The sequence below is a fragment of the Pinus tabuliformis genome, chromosome X (assembly GCF_031772625.1).
Source record: "Pinus tabuliformis cultivar Carrire ecotype Pingquan chromosome X, CPIR1, whole genome shotgun sequence".
NCBI lineage: Eukaryota > Viridiplantae > Streptophyta > Pinopsida > Pinales > Pinaceae > Pinus > Pinus tabuliformis.
The window spans coordinates 980,746,940-980,770,678 of NC_142308.1; positions in this window are offsets into that span (position 1 = coordinate 980,746,940).

Below are 23,739 nucleotides of genomic sequence, written 5' to 3' on the forward strand. Positions count from 1 at the left end.
GGGATCTTCTTATTGCCTCTATGGAAATGGTGGGGCGTGTTGATGATGGTTGTAGCATCATATATCTGGTGGACTTGATCATCTATTGAAATTTCTCTAATTGCTCCTATGTTCTAATGCACAAGTCCTTTTTCTCCTAGACTTCCTTCTGAATAGTGGAGATAAGATGGGCATTCCCTTCTTCAGCTACCTCTTTTATTTGTTCAGAAATCCTTTCTAGGTACTCCTCTAAAAAAGGTGAGATTTTAGTATCATATGACTTTGTGGCCTTTCTCTTCTTTCTTTGACATAGTGCACCAACTATTGGTTGATCCTTTTACAACCTTTTTCTGCCTAATGGTAGTATCTCTTCTTTAGCATATTATCCTTACGGTGGTTCCTGATGTTCTCCCTCTACTCATTTCGTGGATTTATGCAGTAACCTATCATGTTGTTCCTCTTCGCCACTTTCTATATGTTGTACCTCTGTCATTGATGTAGTAGGAATTTTCCATTTTGGTGGCCACATATTCATGATCTGTAACACAATCTGCTCATCGAGCGTGTACTAGTACTACAACCATTGCTTCTCTAAGTTTGCACAAGCATGAATGTACATGGAGTGTGGTATTCAAAAAACCTCAAAACATATTTGTAAGCTTCAACAATTTGAATAGAGATGGAATGTACCTTTCAAATGATATGGTTGATGGCTTCCTTCCACATGTAGAATTCCACATTGTTATTCATTTGTCGTTATTTGTCTATGGTATGCCATAGAGAATGGAACCTCAGCACAATGAATTTTTTTATCTTTGGTGATGGAAACTGAGTGCCTTTTAGACTTTCCCAAGTCATGAGCATTATCAAAATTAAGATCCATAAGTAGTGAAGCTATGTTTTCTTGTCTTGGGATTCAATATAATCCTATGTGAACTGATTGAGCAAGAAGTTCACTCACTCATTTGGACACCCTCAACACATTTTTACAATCGTAGCTACCACACTTGAGGACATTGATATTTCCTACATTTCCTTAGTTACTTGTAAGCCAATATTTGTGTGGTGAACCTCACATTCTTGTCATCTATGGTGGAGATCATCACTCCATGTGATCTACAAACCATGGAATACTTTTATGTTATATTTTTTGCCACCAACTTCTTATTTTTTTTCAAAAATGGGCTCTAGATCTTTGTTGTTGATTCAGAGCCCTATAATTCAAGAAATTAAGTGGTTATTGTTATCAATTATCTCATATTGCCATAAATCTCCACCGTATCTAACATGTCTCCCTCTAGTATTACTAGTGGTGGAATAAATGTTATATTCAGTTTGTATTTTGGCTCTTTCGGTGGTTGGGCTTTGGGTTTTACAGCTGCTTCTAGATGTGACATAACATCAACGCCCTTTATTCTCGCTTTCTTAGGTACTGATGAAGAAGACATGACATATATACTAGTGAAGTTTTCTATCACTAGTCTATTGGTTCTACAACTCACTAATATATTTGGTTCACTACTTGGCTCAGCTCATATAATTGCATTGTATCTTTGATTCCTACAATTTACAAATCAACATGTGTTACATTGTTTCAAACTTTTATACCTTAATTGGCTCTTTGAAAATTTCCCCTAGATGTTCTTATACTTTATTTACTTCAAGATTCATTGATATTTCAAGAATTTATATTTCATGAAGCATATTCAAACAAATTCCATGTTTTTGAGAAATCAACTTGATTTGATCCCAAATAAAATGTTTTACTCCAACCCAATTATTTTTGCATAAATATTAGTGTCAAACTTCTTCTACATTTTCTTAAATTTTGTAATATTTTGATTAACTTAAATTATAATCCTATCACTCACAAAAAAATTAGAATGATACTCTTTCATTATAGTATTTCTTTTATTATTTTGTTCCTATAACTCTGTGATTTATGAAGACTTCCATTGAATATGAGTTTCACTAGTGTCTAAGTATTTTTAAACTATTGACAAGTTCTTTCAATATTTTGCATTTTCTTATCTTCTAATACTTCTTTGATCATTTTAACATCAAATATTTTGGCTTCAAAATTTAAGCTTGCTGATAAAGGATTTTTATTCTTTATTGAATTTATAAATGATTTTTATCAACTTAAATTTTTCCTCTAAGAGTATATTCACTTATTGTCATGATTGTTTTTTTCTATTTTTCTAACTCAAGTATTTATTTGTTTGTGAATGCTTAATGGTGGGAATCTTAATATTCCCACCAAGGAACTAATTTCTTTGTCCTTTTCCTATACCAAAGATAAAAATCAATACTTATCTTAGATCATGTCCTAAAGAAATTAATTTATGTGCCAAAACATTGATTGTAACCTAACAAGATTTGTTAAACTCATTTATATCTTTAATTACTTCTTAAGCTTACTTATATTGTTAGCGTTATTGCATTTTTTTGTTCCTTTTAGCTGGTATGTGGACACTATAAATCTAATGTTTGCTTGTGATACTCAATCGTTTCCTCCAATGGCAAGCTATCTAAATTATTTGCCACATTTGTATTGTTATATTTATGATGATAAGTCTCTTTTACAGAGTTATTAGCCTTTTATTGTAACACTACCATGTCTAAAATAACTTTATCATATTTTGATGATGATACCAATGTGGGATGTGTAGGGCCTTCCTAATTTATCTAAGAAAACAACCTCTATTTATATTTTTTTCAACCTTTAATTAAGAGTCATCTATCTGAATACATCAACTTTCTCATTTGATACAAAAAACATTCTTTGAAATTTGTCCCCAATGAATTATTTTACTTGTCACCTTCTCAATTACTTCCTTTACTATTTCATTTTGAGTTATTAAGATGGTGGCATTTTCAACAAATTTTCATGCACATATTTCATTATGCTTCATTCTTCTTGTGATTTTAAAATGGGATACAACCTCATTTTTTATTTATTTTTTTGGTAATGGTTCATAAATATGCTCTTCCATTGGATTACCCCATTTTAGCTCATTTTCTTTCTCTGAAGTTATTATTTTCTGAATTTTCCATTAAAAATTCCATATTCTTAATTCTTCTTATGATTTTAAATTTGGATCTAGTCTCAATTTTTTTAATCATTAATGATAATTATTATTCAATCCATTGTTGGAGAAGAGATAAATGATGTATTTTTCTTTAGTGAGTTTTTTTGTGGTTCAAGTCACAACAACGCCATCATGGAACCAAAAATAGGGTATCTTCATAGGTTGGAAGGTCATTATCATCAAAACCTTCAATGTTGGCATTGTTGGACAAGCATATGGCCACTACCTTATGGTGGGTATCACAAAATATCCTAATAAAGTCATCAAAGGGGACCCTATGCACAAAACTGCAAATAAATCTGGGTCAGATACTTTTATCATGGTTGTAACTACAACTACATGAAGTTGAACTAGATTATGCCAGCCTATAACACTAATGCGGTTGTTTTCATTGTGGCTAAACCTATCCCCTTCATTGTCTCATTTGAGTTGGCATATGGCACTATGGTTTTTCCCATAGTCCCATTCAAGCCTAGATCTCCCAGTAGAACCTTTGATCTCACCTATGTTGATGGTGTTTTTGGAGATCAACAAGATTATGGACAAGGAAATGTTCATGGAGGGTTTGATTTCAATGTATTTTCTAAATCTACTAATGAGTTTGTAATTTTAGAGGGTGTCCATTTTCTTTCAAAGGTGGATGTGAAAAGACTCACTTGGCTCCAAGATTTGGCTAATCAGAGAAAACATTATCTTCTACAGAGTCTTTCTTGCACCCCAAATGAGGTTTTTACTATAGACCTGATGAATTCTCTTATATTTATGATAAAATTCTCAAGGGGTTCCCTCTATATGTTTTTCAAAGCCTCAGATGTTGTTCCTTCACTTACCACCAGAATTTAGGATTGATTATGAATATCCTTTCAAAGTTTATGACTCTTCTATGGATGAAGGAAACTTTAGGACTTAAAATCCCTCAAATAGTATGACATATCTGAGGATGACTCTATTTATTTAGTCTCCAAATGTTGGAATTATGGTTATTTTGTTGGCCTTGATGTCAACCTGGATCATGGTCTTATCACACTCTTCGTGATTGGTAGCTAAATTACAAGTGTATGTAGAGGTTGGATTTGAACAGGTTCATGATGATTTGATGTTTGAGAGGAATTGCAAGAGGATAAAGAGGTGATGCAAAGGTTGGACAAGCTCTAGAAGTGCTTGGAAAAGTGATGAAGCAGTATGGAAGAGTTTTCAGTAAAGCATCTACTATTTTTCTCAAGTTTGACTATCTTTGCTGGGAAGCTAACTAACACAAAGTGATGATTCAGTATATTCATTAGGTGCTACACTTTATCTCTATGATGATATTATATAGGAGTTATGTTTATCCTTGTGATGATGCATGTAGGTGAAGAAAATTAAAAAACCACGATTCAAACCATCGAATTTCCCAAGGTAATGATGCAATCAAAGGAGTTTTAATGTCTATCTAATCTAGCCAACAAATTCCATAAAAAAAACCAATAGATTTTCCTGTGGTAATTATAAATAAGATAAAATATAAATGGTCAAGGATATCAAACAGTTCGTGTGTGTATTTGAGAAATCTATTACTTTTCTTTGGCACCGGAAATCATTGCATAAATTGTTTATTTATTCTGGTACAAGTATGGTCGCGTTATGTGAGAAATTGAGGGTGTGTAGATATGGTTGGCTCTCGCTTATTGTGCCCATTTAATCTTGGCTCTGTAACTAGTTCTTTTAATAGTTTTGGATTTTTTTATTTGGGAATTGTTTAGAGACTGAGGAAAATGCAAGTAATGGAAAAAGTATACACATGTAGAATGTGATTGGCATTTGTTGATCGAGTCTATGTGCATTTTTCTATCGATTGAGACATGCTTGAGCATGCAATGAAAATAAATGTCATTTTAGGGTGAGATAAAGTATGTATTTATCTAGAATAAAGGAAAAACTTGTATGCAATAATGTCAAGGTAGTTTATGCATTTCTGAGACAATATTTTAGAGCAGAGATTAAAGAGTTAGAACCAATGTGCACATATATCAATAGATCGATGAGGGGACAAAGTGATTTTATATATGATTGAGGATTATTTAGTTGATTGATGGAAGAGTTTGTTCAAGCAATGAGAACTTAGATCAAGTTTAAGGACAGATTATGCACCTAAAGCTAACATATACCATGTGTGATTGAAGTAAAAAAGATTGAATCCTTTCAAGTGCATAGGGAAAAGTGTGATGTCATTTGTAGCAGATCTTATTTAATTAAATGATGAACAATGGGACTATTGACAGAAGCATATGACAATATATGGAGCTATGTGAATGCCTATAACATAACAGTGTGTTGAGATCATTTTGTGTGCAACATTTTCTAGATCTGAGATCAATGGTTATTTGACTAATAGAGTTGTGATGTTAATATTGTTTGCAGGGGTTAAATGAATGACCAAATTTCTATTGTTTTAGAGGATCTATATGTTTAATATAGGGTTGAGAATGTGCATTGATGAATATTCTCTTACAGAGTTTTTGATTGAAAGTGTGAGGGAATATTTGTTTGTAGATATCATGTATACTATCATATAGCCCTGTAATAGTTATTTAATCATTGTAGTGAAGGTTTGAAAAGTTATTGACCATGGTATGCATGATGATCAGTGTGTTGTTGAGAGTATGCATCATGAGGTTTGTATGTTATGATTGGGTATGGTGAGTATAGTTACGTATGTTTATGTCATAGTTGATGTGTTGATTGAAAATGAGAAAAGATGTATGTTATTGATTTTCATGAGAACTTATTGCAGAGAAGTGTTTGATTTGTAGAGTGTGTTGACTAATATTGAAAATATATATTGGTTATATGAATTTGGTATTTGGGTAGAGTTATCTGGAATTGCACTAATATTTTAACTAAATGGGATAAGTTGTGTATTATCAAAGTATGATTATATGTTGCAGATGTGTTCATCGGAATTTATATTGCAAGAGGTTGCGTATGTGATGATGGATATAGGTTCTATGGGATAGAAAGTATAATTTTGCATTATATAACTAATCTTGTAGAGATCACCATATGAACTTTGCAGGGATTATAGATTTTTGGATTGGTTGAACATGGTTATGCTTCATATTTAGTATTAAATCTCCATATTTTTATATTGTCCATTGAATGGTTAATGCTTTTAAAAATCCATGATAAACTATCAAAGTATCACTTCAGATATCTATGGGCAAAGAAGTAGTGATAGAAGTTGAGTGACTAAGGTAACAATTTGTGGTTGCAAAAAAGGATTCACTAGACATATCCTAGTCTTATTTTAATGTTATTGTTGGAATCATGAAACATATCTTTTGTATACCAGTTGAATTATGAAAGGTGTATTGATGTTATTGGCTTTTGGTTTGTTGTTGATTGTATAGGAGTTGGCATTGCCTTGTGATATGATGAGATAATGTAATGATTGGGTGTTGTCTCTTAGAATTACAACCATAGTATTAGGAGGTTGAGTCAAAAATTTTGTGGCTCACTTGATAAGAATGTTCCTAAATTATTATTGAATAGAGAAGTATTGTCATATGTTGTTAGGTAATGTCATGTGAAGGCCAATATGGTTGAATGTATGTTGCTAAGGTTTGTCATTATTGATGGGTAGAGATATTTGGTATTACTATGAGCAAAGGTTTGATGAGTCCTAGTTGATGATTGTCTTGATGGTTGTCAAGATTAGGTTTGTAATGTTGCTAATGTATGGGTAGAGAATCTGATACTACTAGGGTTATGGCAATTTTCTATTAATGAGAACAGAGAGTTATTGTTTTCTCTTTGTAGATACAATGAATGGTTTTTTATTCATGAAGTTATTTTTTTCCACTAGATGATTTGGTTATTGCGGAAAGAGTTTGTTTTCAGTTGTGCAAAAGATATTGTATGGTCAAATTTATATGTAGTGATTGAGAATAAAATTTTGTGTGGGTCCAATTTTAAAAATTGGATGACACTTGACCTATAGGATTTGAGTCTATTTCAAGTGGATCCAATGTGAAATATTTTGAAACGAGGTCTATAAAAGGGTCTGAAGGTTTGAGCCTTTAGTGAGAGAGTGGTAGCTTCCTTCCTGTGGTGGCCGAAGAATTTGACCAGGGAGTGATGGCTTCCTTCCAGTAGTAGATGGAGAAACAATAGCAAGTGGTAGCCTCCAACAGGTAGGAGCCTACACACTAGTAGAATTTTGCACCAGCGTGAGATGTAAAAGATGATTTTTTAAATATTAATAAAATAAGATGAAGACAACAACAATAATGGTTTTTCCCAATTGGGTTTTCCACCTAATATCTAGTGTCCTTATATAAATATGATGATGCTAACTTTTTATATTTCACTTGAATTTATGATGCTCATGGTTCACATGTGTTACATGATTTTATATAGATATATTATCATTAAGTTAGCAATATAAAGAAGATTGATGACTAAGTAAAAGTTGAATTACCACAAAATATTGATTAACATTCCCCCTAGTATTTTAACAATTGGTATTAGAGAAACTCCTTTGGGAATTATTTTAACAGTTGGAAGGAGATATAAGGGATTATGGAAAGGAAAAACAAGAAGAAGACAAATCAAAGGAGGAAGTAAATTTAGGAAAATGGTGAAAATTCAAGCAATGTATTACATGTAGTGGCAGTATCTGCAATAGTCAATCAGGGGCAATCCGTAACGGAAAAATTCATAGATAATCAAGGCAATTTTTTTCTTAATGATGAAAATTATCATGAATGGAAAGAAAGGATGCAGTCTAGGTTGATATCTCTCTGATCTGATGTCTAGAATTTAGTATGTAATGGTTATACTAAAACTACCCCATCTAGTCAAGAAATGTAAAAAAATCATCAAGCAATACATGAGATCTATTACGACATACTTGATTCAGAACTTAAGAAAGTTGTGCACTATGAATCTACAAAATATGTATGTGATAACTTGTAGGCCATCCATGAAGGATAAAATAGAAAAATTAATTGTTTTAGGGAATTGTGCTTAATTGGACAAGAAAACTCCCTCTTAAGTATTCTCAGAAACTCGAGATAGACAAGGTAAGGGATAAATTTTTCTAAGGCTTAACTCTTTTAGGAATGCAAGAAGCAAAGCAAAGATTGACAAAGAAAGGTTAGAGAAGAACTTGCATGGCTTTCCATATATATCAGTTGGAGTCATCAGAATCATTGGGGAGCACTCCTAGCTAGATCCAAAGGCTAATCCTGCAAAGAAAGGAAAACAAAGAAACCTTCACAACATAATAATATCATCAATAAATACTAGAAGAAATTAATGTAGGAATTTACAGGGTAAGTTCCTCAGAAAGATCACCAAAAGGACACCGCTCACAACCAGATCACAGATCAATACACCAGTATTTTTGACGTGGTTAAAACCCTCAAAGAGGGAAACAGTCCACGGCCTGCGTCAACGTGGCTACTACAGGCAATTTATTAATCAAAGAATGAAAATTTACATAAGCTTCTCTCATGCACGGATTACCCGAACAATGACCCTCCATGTGCTTTAAATAGAACTCATGGACCAATCGGGTGTCAAGCCACGGATCAAGTGTCGGTAATACCAAGGAGAGAGTGAACCGTCAGATCACTACATATCGTGACCGTCAGATTGTAAGTTACAAAATGTACAACGGTAAAGAAACACACTTTACCTAACTCTATACTAGACCAAGTTGAACTTAACTATTTCCTATGTGTCGGAATATCCTGACATCCCCCCTTAAGAACAACTTGGGATAAGATTGAAGGATTTACAAATATGACACAATAGGAGAAGGAAGGAGGCACTAGAGCCTATCCCCCCTTAGTGACAACTTCCTGAACTCCAAGCATATATCGTAGTTTAGTGAACTTCGCCTCTGTGAGAGCCTTTGTGAAGATGTCTGCAACCTGATCATCTGTTGAACAATATTGCACTTCAAGAACATGGTCATGAATGAGCTTTCTGATGAAGTGCATGTGTAGTTCAATGTGTTTGCTGCGCTGATGCTGGACTGGATCTTTGCATAGCTGAATGGCACTTTTATTATCACACCAAAGTGTGGTTGGATGCTGCTGCTCAAAGCCAAACTCTGATAGGATCTGACGAAGCCACAAGCCAAGATTCCAAGAAATTATTAGTTAAACACAAGTGACCAAGGAACAATAATTAGGAAGGAAGAACAATCAATATCTATTATTAATCAATAGGAATGATATTATAACCAATAGATGAAGTAGCAACAACACCTCCTCTAGCTCCTAGCTCCAAAACTCTCTCTCTCAAAGAAGATGTCAACAGTCGCAACAATGTAATGAATTCCAATCCCTTTATCCATGGACAAGCCTTCAGTTTATAAGAAAAATGGAGGCTACGAAGACTATTAGTTTCTCTCCATTGTAAATTGCAAAAAATATTTGGTATGGATGATATTTCCTCCTACTTTTGTGCTTTATGTTGCTTTGTTTGTTTAGGAAAAATCTCCATCGTGCTTTAATGCTTTTATCTATTTTTAAGTGCTTTATTTGTTTAGGAAAAATTTGCAAATGAGGTAAAAGAAGTCGCAGTCCACCATATGAGAGTTTCCTTAAGTGAAAAATATTTTCATAATGAGTCAACTCAAGCATTTTTCCTTCTAACTAAATGAGAATTTGGTAACATAAGTTAGATGAAGAGACAAAACATTATACACTAGGATAACATTGCCCTTGTCATACATAACTTGCATTATAGTCATAAATAGGCTAAAGAAAGGGGTTTATTTCAACCAAAATCGTAGTGATCTCCTCTGTGTCAACGAGGAGGTATTTTCAAGTATAACAGATGCCCCTTAAAGTATGAGGTTAGAGAAGAAGGAAATGGTTGAAATACTTTATAAAACATTTGGCAAGAGAGAGTAATCAAACTGTTGGAATGGAAGGAGGCATACAAAACACAAGCATATGTAAGATTTAAATCATTTTATGAGTCGAGAATTCCCATTATTAGCATATAACGCAAAATAATACATTGTACATCCATGTAGAAATGAATATATCATTTCCACCAACAAGTATAATGTGGATCTAGGTTGTAGTGTGAGCAATCTCATAGAAGTTGTCTCTAGAAACAAAATACGCATCTTAGGAGAAGAACCGAGGTTGAGTGGTGTAAGCCTCTTCCCAAGGTCTTTGTCATCGTCCCAAAAATAGCATAATTCTACACGTGAATAAATCAGCTGATGTTGACCATGTGAGAATTCGTTTTATTATTAATGAATAATGAAAACCTTTAACAAATGTGAGGAAGGCCACCAATAAGGATCATGGTCTCCATTATGCTTAGTACAATCTAGTGAGTGTAAATGAAGGAGTTGAATTCAATCACTCATAGAACCACTCAATTAGGGGTCAGTAACAAAAACCCCCTATCAAATGCATGATAACCTACCACTAAGGATTATTGTCTCCCAAGTACTGTGATGTTTCTCAACCCATTTCCTAGATAATTTTTTGAAGTCGATGGGAAGGGATCTATCGAAAGTGGGTAGTGATGAGTCCCACATCAGTTGACATGAAATGGTAATAAAGTGATTGATTTTTGGGATGATATAAAATAACGAGATGAATCGAATCAAGTTAAAAGGTAATATGATAATGTGGTTGATAATGTCAATAAATAATAGGCAATCCCTTGAATAGAGGAAGGCATGACACCTAGAAAATCGAGAATTTTAGACTCAAGAACACCAAAAAGAGTAGGATGCAAGGACATCATGGTATCAAGGGAAAACTCATAAGATGGCAAGGTTCAAAGAGAAGCTGACAAAAGGTGAATATGTTGGACGAGTGCCATGTTCAAGGGATGGATATTAAATTGTTGCCATAAAACTTCCAATTGATATAGATAGTAACATTATTCTTTCTTCCAATTTTTTCCCTTTCACATTATACTTTCTTCTAATTTGTTCCCATTTTTCTTAGGTTTAACGAATCCAGAAATGGTAAAATTGACGGTATTTTGACATTTAGAGAGTATGAAAATAGCTTAAAGAAGACTCTAGGAGGAATATTTGTCATCATTGATGATCAAGTGCAATAAAGATAGAATAGTATACCCATCACAGTTCATTTTTCATAGTTATTCCATTGAGTCTAGATTTAAAATAAATAAACCTATGCTCAATAGACATTTGCCTCACTTTCTTACGAGTATGAAAGGAACAAAGTAAACTCGATATTGTTCATAAAATTTCAATGATTGAGTCAAAGAAAACTCGTGGTATGTTTTTTAGATTGTAGAGTGAGAAAAAGATAGAAAAATAATGGCTCGACTTTCTTCACGGGAGTTTAGTGATCCCAAAGAAGTAAAATCAAGGTTTTTTCATATTAACAAGAGAGAAAAATACCAGAAAGGGAATTCTTGTTCTTCTTCGTAGGATTTTAATGAGCCCAAAGAAGTAAACTCGAGGTTTTTATTTGTTTAATGAGAAAGAAAAAGACCACAAAAAGAATGTGCGCTCGTATTCGTAGGATTTTAAGGAGCCCGAAGAAGTAAACATGAGGTTTTTTTGGTTTAATGAGTGAGAAAAATACCATAAAAAGAATTCTCAACCTATTCCAATATATTATGTAAGTTTCCTTCCAAGTATAACTCCTGGACATGTGTTAAAGAGGAAAGAATGATCTCAGGTTGATTAGGTGGAAGCATTTTCAGACAGTTCGTGTGTTAATTTTTCAGATTGTTATATGTTGTTTCAATTACTTCAACCCAAATCAATTCTTTATTTAGCAACACATCCAATTATTAACAACGTTTCCAACCATAAATAGTAATTGAAGATATAAAAATATATGCAATGAAAAAGGAGACAATAGCACAACCACAAGAGACAATAAATTGGTCAAAGACTAGGGAAAAACCCCACTATGGGGGAAAACCCTTTCAAATATTCTTATTATTAGATTGTCATAAAATGTTTCAGAAGAGAGTCCAATGAGCCTAATACATAATCATCCAGAAAATATTTACCCAATACAAATAAGAAGAAGACTTCTAGAATTATTATAAAGTAGAGAGAAACCTTCCATCCTTTAGACATCTATAATCAACAACTATCAAACCGAAGCTCAGAACCCTAGTTGCACTCATCAAGTTATCCTGTAAGTGACTGTGTCTTCCTGGTCACTCCCTAAGATACCATAAGTAAGTGATTATGGCTTCCTAACTATCAAGCCCTAGCTCAGAACCAAGTCACACTCATCAAGCTATTATGCGGGTGATTATAGCTTCACAGTCACTCTCTGAGACTATAAGCGAGTGATTGTGGCTTCCCCATTGTCAAACCCTAACTCATAACCTAGTGGCACTCATCAATATGTTATGTAGTAAATTGTAACTTCCTATTCGCTGTTTGAGGAATTGAAAGCGTGCAATTGCAGTCATATATGACCTAGGGAAAGCATGTGACCAGAAAACAGAAACCCTAAACATGTGTGAGCCTCAGACCTGTAGTTTCGGACCTCAAACAAGATTCCTCTCTCAGACCTGTTTGAACCAAACAATAGAAGAAGAGAAAAATATTCTTGATGATGATGTTCAAATGAGCTTGAGGTCTCTTGTATTTATAGGCTTCCATGGGGGTCCATTTGGTGTTGAGGTTGACTTGTCCAATTGTACATAAGTGGGTACATAAATTCAAAAACCAACTTTTTCTTGTTTAAATGAGGTGATCTTTAGGTCTATTTTGGTCCTCTTGAAAAGAGGAATTCAATGAAATCATCATATTCTTCATATGAGTTATCCAAGATGGAATGTGACCCTATTTTCATAAATTAACACTCCCTCTTAACTAGGAAGAATTCCACCTACCAATATCTTTCCATTGATCATCTTATCATCTTGTCTTAATGTCGTCATGTCATTTCCATCTTTGCTCAACTCCATTTGCTAAAAAATTCTCAAATCTAAAAGAAGAAGAGTCAGGGATCATTAGCTTCCACCCTTTATCTCATGGTGGATTCACATATATCAACCCCATATCAATCAATAGGATATCCAGACACACAAGGGAGCACATCTCAACCCTGGAATCACATCGAGGAGATCATTCTCAACCCAGAAAAACAAACGGGATAAAACCTCAACCCAATTCTATTTCCTTCTAATAATCCCATCAATGACCCTCAAGAATCATGAAGACCAAGAAATTCCCTTTTTGGAAAATATTTGGTGAGAATACCTTAAAGCTACTTATCTGTCGATATGTGATGGAGCCTAAAGGCTCCTCTATGCACCATGTCTTGAATGAAGTGATATGGGATCTATTTGTGCTTGGACTTGTCATGAAATATGGGATTCTCTACCAGACAGATCCCACTCTTGTTGTCACAATATATCAATATAATATATAGGACCTACTCAATTTTCTCTCCAAAGAGCTTCCTTAACTAAAATGCTTCACAGCTAGCCATGCTAGCAGCAATATACTCTGCCTCAATGGTACTCGTAACTCAATGTTATGGACTTCTACTTCCTGCTCATCCAAGATATCATGGCAGATCCAAGACTGAAACAACATCAAAATGTACTCTTCATGTTGATAACATTGCTTGCCCAGTCAGCATCAGTGTATCCATGAAGTCAAACATACCCAGTAGAATATCTCAGACCAAATGTGATTGTCCCATGGAAATATCTCAAGATGTGTTTTCCAACAATCCAATGTGCACGAAGAGGCTCAATCATGATTTGACTCAATGTGTTCACTGCATATCATATGTTGAGACAGGTGTTCACTAGGAACATCAAAGCCCCAATCAATTTTCTATACTCGGATGGATTCACCAAATTGAGTCCCACACCTTCTCCACATTACTTCTTGAAGGTCATTTCCATTGATGTGGCCATGGACTTTCATTCTATCATTCCAAATCTCTCTAACAACTTCACAACATACTTCCTTGTGAAAGGAAAATCTCATCGGGTCTTTGCCACACCTCAAGGCCTAGAAAGTAGTGCATGAGTCCAAGGTCCTTCATCTCAAATTTAGATGCTAGCTCCTTCTTGCACTCAATCATCAGAGGCTCCCTACATGTCAATAATAGATTGTCAACATATAAAACCAAAATCAAGGGAAACCTTGGACTACCTTGAAGTAGAGGTTGGGACCAACATTGCTTCTTATGAATCCCAACTTCACTAAATAATTTTCTATGTGGATGTACCATGCTCTCGGGGATTGCTTTAATTCATAAAATTCCTTCTTCAACATGCAAGCATGTGCCTTTCGATCCTCTACTTCAAATCCATGTGGCTTCTCAACATACACTTCTTATTCTAACATGTCATGGAGTAATGTAGTCTTTAGTTCCATCTGATAAAGAGTTCATCCTTGACTTATGGCAAGGGCTATTATCGAACGAATGGTTGTGTATCAAGCCACAGGTGCAAAGATATCATCATAATCATCTCCCTCTTTCTGTTAGAATCCTCGAGCCACAAACTTTGCATTGTATTTCTCAATGCTACCATCAATTCCATGCTTGATCTTGAATATCCATTTTGAAGTCACAACATATTTCTCATTCGGTCTCAGTACAACATCCCATACATCATTTTTCATACTTGATTCATACTCCTTGGCCATAAAATATTTCCAAACTTGTTCTTTTACGGCTTCTTTGGATGTGGAAGGTTCATTTTGAATCATAGTGCTCATCACTGCAAAATATCCCTAGTACTTGCATGGATGCTTCCTTTCTCTAAATCATCTTTGAATGGGAACATGTCTCTCATCATCCTGTAGAGTGTCACGAAGCCAAAGTAGTCTCTTCCTAGTAGGAGGATCATTGTGAGTAGGATCACTTGGAGGAGGATCTAAGTTATCCATAGGCTCCATGGGATCATCAATAATATCAGTCTTGAACTCGGGCCAGGAAGGACCATATAGAATATCCCTTTTCTTTTTGTAGCCTCCAACTTGTTCCTTTTATCCTTCAGCACATGAAAATATACGGGGCATCCAATGATGTGAAGATGGCTAATGTCAGGCTTGACACTTGTGAACACTTCTTTGGGGGTTTGTTTTTCCTAGTGCTTGATGAGGCACCTTGTTTTGAACATATACAGCAGTATGCGTTGCTTCTCCCCAAAGGAACTTTGGCAAATTTTGATCATGGAGCATGGCATGGGTAGCTTCTAATATACACTTATTCATTCTTTCCACTAATCAATTTTGTTTGGGTGTATATGGCACAATTTTCTCCTTCTTGATTCGTTCTTTCTTGCAAAATTCTATGAATTCATTTAACATGTATTCCCCACCATTATCAAACTTGAATACTTTGATTCTTTTCCCTATTTTATTTTCAATCAAAGCTTTGAAATATTTGAATATTTTTAAGGTTTCATCCTTGTGCTTCAAACAGTATATCCATGTCTTTTTAGAGAAGTCATAAATGAAGGTGATATAGTATTGATGGACATCAATAAACTATGTAGGCATTGGACAACATATATCGGAATGGATGAAATGGAGGATGTTAGTTTTCTTGCTCTCACTAGAGGGGAATGGTTCCCTAGTCTTATTTCCACTTTTACAACCTAGACATACTCCATCATGATGGGCTTGAACATTAGGAATACCGAAGACTAATTTCCTTAATTTTGGAAGAGCATCATAATATAGATGAGCCAATATTTGGTGCCATAACTCGCTCAGGTGATTAGTATTATGAAACAATGTTAGAAGTGGTCTTCCAGTGACTCTATAGAGTCCTTAAAGTATTGATCCTAATGTGAATACATCTTTCATAGGTTGTAGGTTTTAACCCTGGATTAGAACATAACCATAGTTTCCTTTACCAGATCTACAAAATACCATGGGTAGAAAACCATCATGCCCAAAACCATGTGTGAAACCCATGCACAAAACCATAGGTAGGTCTTCCCACCTAATACACAACTGTTGCACCCATCACTAACAGTGCTACCCAGAATCTTGTACAGAGTTCCAATCTGAACTCCCCACATCAATACCAATGCTCTCGAACCATCTTGTAGGTATCTTTCTCGAACAATGTTTTTGCACCTGCATCATCCATCTTTCTTTCAAAAATCAGATTTCTAGCCAATGCAGGAATATGCAGAACACCCAGAAGTGTTCTAATCCTTCCACCTTGCAACTTCAACTTGACTTCTTATGACCGAAAATTCTAGCCTTCCTATCATCCCCTAAGAATACCTCACCAACATCATATTTCTCATATTCACAGAACAATCCTTGTGGGGAGTGAAGTGAAAGGATGCACCTGAGTCAATCAACCATGCCTCATTATCTACATGTGTACTACAAGAAGAAGCCAAGCAGACATCCCCACCTCTTTGAGGTTTTTTTTTCTCTGTAGAAGGAGCATCATTTAATCCGTTTCCTTTCTTAGAAGCTTTAGATCTACAATCATTTTTGAAGTGCCCTTCATTTCCACATTTCCATCACACCTTTACAGGTTTTCCTGGATATTTAGATCTCCCACTCAAGGAATTATTTTTATTTATATTCTGGGACCATCCTCATACAGACAAGGCATCTCCATTCTATCCCTCCATATTTTTCCATCTAATTTCCTCTGACAGCAAGGATGAGACTATTTCATCAAACTTCAAGGTAGTTATGTTGCTACCTATTGTAATAACTAAACTATCCCATGAATCTGTTAGAGAACACATCAAACTGATGCACTTATCTTCATCTAAATTTTTTATATCAACAAATAAAAACTGATTTACCATAGTATTAAAGGAGTTCATATGCTTTGTCATCGAGTCTCCATCCTTCATCCTCAAGTTATACAGATTTTTCCTTAGGAACACTTTATTCACAAAAGACTTAGATTGGTACAAAGTTTGTAACTTGTCCCACAAAACCTTCACCGTAGCTTCCCTTGATACATTCAACAATACTAAATCTGAGATACACAACTGTATTGTGCTCTTTTCTTTCTGATCCAACTTCCCCCAATCTTCATCTGAAATTGTCGTTGGTTTAGTACCCAGATCTACTGCAATCCACTGATCTTTATCCACCAACAGATCCTCCATCTTGATTTTCCACAACTGAAAAATTTGACCACTAAATTTCTTGATCTCTATTTTTCCATTTCTCACCATCTTCTTCACCACAAGAATCGATTCTGCAAATCTCCCACTGAACAGAGTCTACCACAGGCCTGAGAAAAGCCCTTTAGCAGAAAAGGTGTCTGATTGAAGCTGAGACAACGCTGATACCAAATGTAGGTTTTAACCCTGGATTAGAACATAATCGTAGTTCCCTTGACCAAATCTACAAAATACCATGGGAAGAAAACCATCATGCCCAAAGCCTTGTCTGAAACCCATGCACAAAACCATAAGTAGGTCTACCCACCTAATATAGGGTCCAAAAAAACAATTCCTGGGGTGCTGCCACAGACCCTGTAGAGGGGGGATACCTCCCCCCCATGACCCCCTTACTATGCCTAATGTAATGAAAGGGTGGGATTTCCGCCCCCCATCTTCACACATGGGCCTAATCGTGGAAAGAATATAACACACACCCAACATAGGTGAACTAGAAAACAAAGCCAAAAATTTTCCCTTAATGAAGGAAACCCTCATCCCTTTATCTTCCAAAGCAGATATAGATACCAAATTCTTCATTAATCCTGGCACATACATAACATCGTGCACCAAAACTGATTCCCTAGAATTTAAATTAAATTTGATGAACCCAAAACCTTTTACGGGATGAGTGGAGTTGTATCCAAGAATAATAGTCAAATTAGTCTCCCTCTCTACTAGATTAGAGAGAACTTCCTTATATCCAAATAAATAATGAGTGGCCCCATTATCAACTAGTCAACTATCCCATTAATCCGGAGGAGAAGAACTAGTAGGTGCAGAAATAAGAATGTATTTAGATTGATTTATAGCATTACTTTCATATGTGGGAAATCTTGACTTCTTTTGAGGATCATGATCTTCTTCATGGTCGCTTGAGGTATCTATTCTTCTACTTTCATATCTTTTCTTGTAGTCATTTCTTTGATTAACTTTTCTTCTTTGATTATTGTATTTGTTGTTGTTTCTTCTAGTGTTGTAACATGGCCCTTTATTCTTCTTGGGACAATATCATGCATATTGACCCTTCTTATGACAATTATATCATTCAATATGAGACGATGTTCTATCATTATTTATTTTTTCATTTTGAGGAGGAGGCTTTTTTGTTGTACCTCCTTTACCTTTCTTATTCTTTTTGTCATGAGTGATATATGCAATGGGCTCTCCTTCTTCATGTTTTTGAATTCTTCCTCTTGATATCATCCTTGATTCTTCTTGTATAAGCTTGCAATTAATTTCATCAAATGATGGGAGGACATTGTTGTTTCTTGTATTAGTAATGAAGGTTTCCCAAATAGGAGGGATACCTCTAAGAGTCACAATCACTAATTCCTTGTCACAAACAGATTCTCTAACTCTCTGAAATTGATCTCTAAGGTGAGATATCCTCATGATATAGGATTTTACAGCTTCTCCTTTGTTCATCTTGGTGTCTTTGAGTTGATCTTTTAAAGTGATGATCTCATTCCAATTGTTGATTTCATACATGTGACTTATCTTGTCACACATCTCTTTGGACTTCCTCAAATTCCCAACATATGCAAGTAAAAGATCTTGTAAACCATCAACTATAATTTTCTTTTCTTTTGACTCACCTTTCTTGTACCTATTTTTCAGAGAAGCGAAAGAATTTTTGGGAGGCTTGGGCATTCTTCCTTGAATTTAGTCCAACACATCATTGTTGTCATCTATGATCTCCAACTTGACTTTCCATGCAACAAAGTTTGATGAGTCACACAACTTCCCATTCTCCTTGAAGGCAGAGGAAGACACCTTGACTTTGATTAGATAATCTCCTTCAAATTTCCAAAGGTAATGACTTCAATGCATGTCTCATTTTAGGCTTGTCCTTCACCTTAGCTCTAATTCCATGTTAATTTTTTAGATTGTTCCAAGTTGTTTCAATTAATTCAGCCCAAATCAATTCTTCATTTAGCAATGAATCCAATTATTAACAATGTTTCCAATCATAAACAGTAATTGAAGATAGAACAATATATGAAATGATAAAGGAGACAATAGTACAACTACAAGAGACACCCGATTGGTCAAAGACTAGGGAAAAGCCCCACTATGGGGGAAAACCATTTCAAATATTATTCTTATTAGATTGTCATAAAATGTTTCAGCAGAGAGTACAATGAATCCAATACATAATCATACAGCAAAGTTTTACCCAATACAAATCAGAAGCAGACTTCTAAATTTTTTGTACAATAGAGAGAAACCTTCAAACATCTGCAGTCAACAAATGTCAAATCCTAGCTCAGAACCCTAGTCACACTCATCAAGTTATTCTGTGAGTGATTGTGTCTTCCTGATCGCTCCCTGAGATATTGTAAGTGAGTGACTATGGATTCCTAACTATCAAACCCTAGCTTAGAACCCAGTCGCATTCATAAATTTGTTATGTGGGTGGTTGTAGCTTCCCAGTTTCTCTTTGAGACACTATAAGTGAGAAAGACCTGTAAACGAGCGATTGTGACTTCCTGGTTGTCAAACCCTAGCTCGGAACCCAATCATACTCATAAATATGTTATGTGGGGGATTGTAGCTTCCTATTCTCTCTATGAGGTACTCCAAGCATGTGACTGCAGTCAGATCTGACCTACAGCAAGTGTGCAACCAAAAAATAGAAACCCTAAACATGTGTGAGCCTCAGACCTATAGTTTCGGACCTTACACGAGCTTCCCCGTCAGACCTGTACAAACCAAACAATAAAAGAAGAGTAGAAGATGCTTGATGATGATGTTCAAATGAGCTTGAGGTTTCTTCTATTTATAAGATTCCATGGGGTTCCATTTGGTGTTGAGGTGGACCTTTCCAATTGTACATGTGTGGGTACATAAATTCAAAAGCTAACTTTTGCTTGTCCAAATGAGGTGATATTTAGGTTGATTTTGGTCCTTTTGAAAAGATGAATTCAATGCAATCATAATATTCTTCATATGATATATCCAAGGTGAAATTTGACCCTAGTTTCATAAATTAACATTGTTTGCATTTTAGTTGAAAAGGATACTGAGACACGATGGTGGAACTCGTCCTAAGGTCACTCAGTTAGGGACATGATCTCTATAATAGCCTCGTCAGGGAACATTTTTCTTCGACTATGCAAGAAATAAACTAAAATTGACAAAGTAATGGTGAAAAATAACCTACTTATCCTTCCGTGTAGATTAGTTGGAGAAATTAGTGAAGTTGATAAGCATTCTCAGCTAACTCCAAAGGCGAATCATACACATAAATACAACAAACACAACCTTCACAACATAACAACCTTGTCATCCAAAACATTAGAAAATGATAAATTATACTTCAATATGAGACCACCTTCCAGAAAATCGTTTGATAAGCATAAGATGTATATGTAGCAAACAATAATCTAGAAGAAACACCGGTATATTTATATATTAAGTGAAATGAGGGAATATTACAACCAAATGTAGTTGTAGCATAACCTCCTCTATCTCCTAGCTCCAAAAATTCTCTCTCTCAAGAAAGATCTCAATAAAGACAATGCAATAATTCTAATCCCTTTCTCAATGGTCAAGCCTTCAATTTATAGGCACAATGGAGGTTATGAAGAATATTAGTTTCTCTCTAGTGTAATTTTGGAAAAATATTTGGGGTGGATGATGTTTCCTCCTGCTTCAATGCTTTATGTTCCTTTTTTCATTTGGGAAAAATCTTCATCATGCTTTAATTATTTTCTTTATTTTTAAGTGCTTTATTTCTTTAGGAAAAAACTACAGATGAGGAAAAATCAATCATATTCCACCTTTTAAGAGTTTCCTTAAGTGCACAAGAGTGTCATAGTGAGTTAACTCTAGCTTTTTACCTTATGGCTGAGTGAGAATTTGGTAACACAAGTTAGATGAAGAGACAAAGTGTTAGAGACTAGGATATGTTGTCCTCATGGTACATAATGTGCATTATAGTATTAAATAGGCTAAAACAAGGGTTTCATTTCATCGAAAAGCATAGTGATCTCCTATGAGCTGATGAAGAGGTATTTTTAGGTATAATAGATTCCCCCTAAAGTGTGAGTTTAGTTAAGAAGGTAATGGCCGAAATACTTTATAAAAATATTGGGGAGAGAGAGTAATTAGGGTCTTATAATGGAAGGAGGATTACAAAAAACATCAAACATATTTCAAATATAAATCATGTCTCGAGTCAGGAATTCCAATGCTCAGTATCTAAAGTAAAATAGTACATTGTGGATCCATGTAGAAAATGAATAGATCATGTTCACTAGAAAGTACAATGTGGATCTGGGTCACAATGTAAGCAATCTAATATAAGTTATCTCTATAAACAAAATATTTAGCTTGTGAGATGAAACAAAGTTGAGTTATGTAAGCCTCTTCCTAAGTTCTTCATCGTCATCCCAAAAATAGCATAATTCTACACATGTGAATAAATGAGTTGATTTCAAACATGTGAGAATTCGTCTAATTACCATTCAATAATGAAAAATGTTAACAGATGCAAGGAAGGTCACCAATAAGGATGATGGTCTGCAAGATTCTCAATACATTCTAGCAAGTGTGAATGAAGTAGTGGAAGTTGAACACTCATAGAATCACTCAATTGGGAGTCAATAATGAGACCCCCTATCAAACACACAGAAATCTTCCATTGAGGACTGCAAGCTCTAGGTTGTTGTGATGTTTCTCAACCCTCTTCTTAGATAATTTGTTGAAGTCAATAGGGAGGGATCTGTTGAAGGTGGGAAACAATGAGTCCCACATAAATCGACATGAAACAGTACCAAAGTGATCAATTATGGAGATATATAGAAAAACAAGATGAACTAACTCAGGGTGAAAGAACACATGATAAATTGGTTGATAAGGTCAACATATAGTAGACAATCCCTTAAACAATAGAACACACAACACCAAGGAGACCAGGAAGCTTAGACTCAAGCACACTGGTTAGATTAGGATATGAGGATGCAGAGACATCAGGGTATCAAGAAAAGAATCATAATGTGGTAGGGTTCAAAGAGAAGCTAACAAAAGGGGAATATGTTGGATGAGTGCCATGTTCAAGGGATGGATATTATACTACTGCTATAAAACTTCTAACTGATATAGATAGTAAAATTGTTCTTTCTTCAAAAAAAATCCCATTCTGCTAATTTTTTAACGAGTCCATAAAGGGTAAAATATATGATATTTTCACATTTAGAGAGTTTTAAAAGAAATTAAAGAAAACTCAAAGAGGCATATTTGTGATGGTTGATAACCAGATGCGATAAAGATAGAATAGTATAACTGACACAGTTCTTTTTTCGTAGTTAGTCCATTAAGTCTGGATAAAGAGATAAACCTATGCTCAGTAGTTGTTTCCCTCATTTTATTATGATTACGAGGGTAAAAAGGTAAAATTGATAGTATTTGTAAAAATTTTGATGAGTCAGAAGAAGAAAAATCTTGGTATCTTTTTTAGATTGGCAAGTGAGAAGAAAACAAAAAACAAAAAAAATGGCTCAACATTCTTTGTGGGAGTTTAATGAACCTAAATAAGTAAACTCGAGGTTTTTTCAGATTAATTAGTGATAAAACAACCCATAAAAATAATTTTCTTTCTTCTTCGTACGATTTTAACGATCCCAAAGAAGTAAACTTAAGGTTTGTTCAGATTAACAAGCAAGAAAAAGACCATACAAAGAATGCTCATCTAATATTTTTTTGGTGTTTGGAAATTATGTTATTTTTTTTGTTGGATGCAACAAACTAAACTTCCAATTTTTGAGATTTTTGATGTACTATAAATTTTATTTGAGCTAAAGATAAAACAAAACAAGAAAGAGGGAAAGTAGCACACCAAAACACAAAAAGCTTTGTACATAAAGTTACAAAGCATATGTTAGCGGGATGCTAAGCGTAGTACTTTTTGAGTGGGTCCTCATCATAGTTCGTAAGTTCATAGGCCCTTTTAGAAAGGACCCAAACAACAATATAAGGACCAAGCTAGATGGGTGGAAAGGTTCCTACCCCTAAGAGGTTTCCTAAGTTTCCTTTTCAGTATTACTCATGAATAGTTTTTAAAGAGGATGAAATGATCTTAGGCAGATCAAGTGACAAGATTTTCAGAGGATTTGTGTTCAGTGCTGATGGAAAAGATATTCAGACATGATGGTGGAACTCATCCCAAGGCAACTCAACTATAGACGTGGTCTTCATAATAACCTCATTAGAGGAGATGAAAGTGTTGAGAATATCAGTAGAGGGACTTCCAATGGGAGATTTCATGGGATCATGGACCCCAACCAAAGAACAAGGAGTTGCAGATGTAGATGGAATAGCTTGATAAGTCAATTTCACCTGTGATCGAGACATTTGTTCTCCAATAGATTAAATAGTGGAAGGGTCCAGGATGATCCATGGATGATCCATGGATCCATATATCTACTGGGACCTAAGGGGCCTCAGGCGGCAAAAGAGAGAAACACCCTAGAAGTGAGGAGTCTTTCAAAAGCCCATTTCCAACACTAAAACAAGGTTCAAG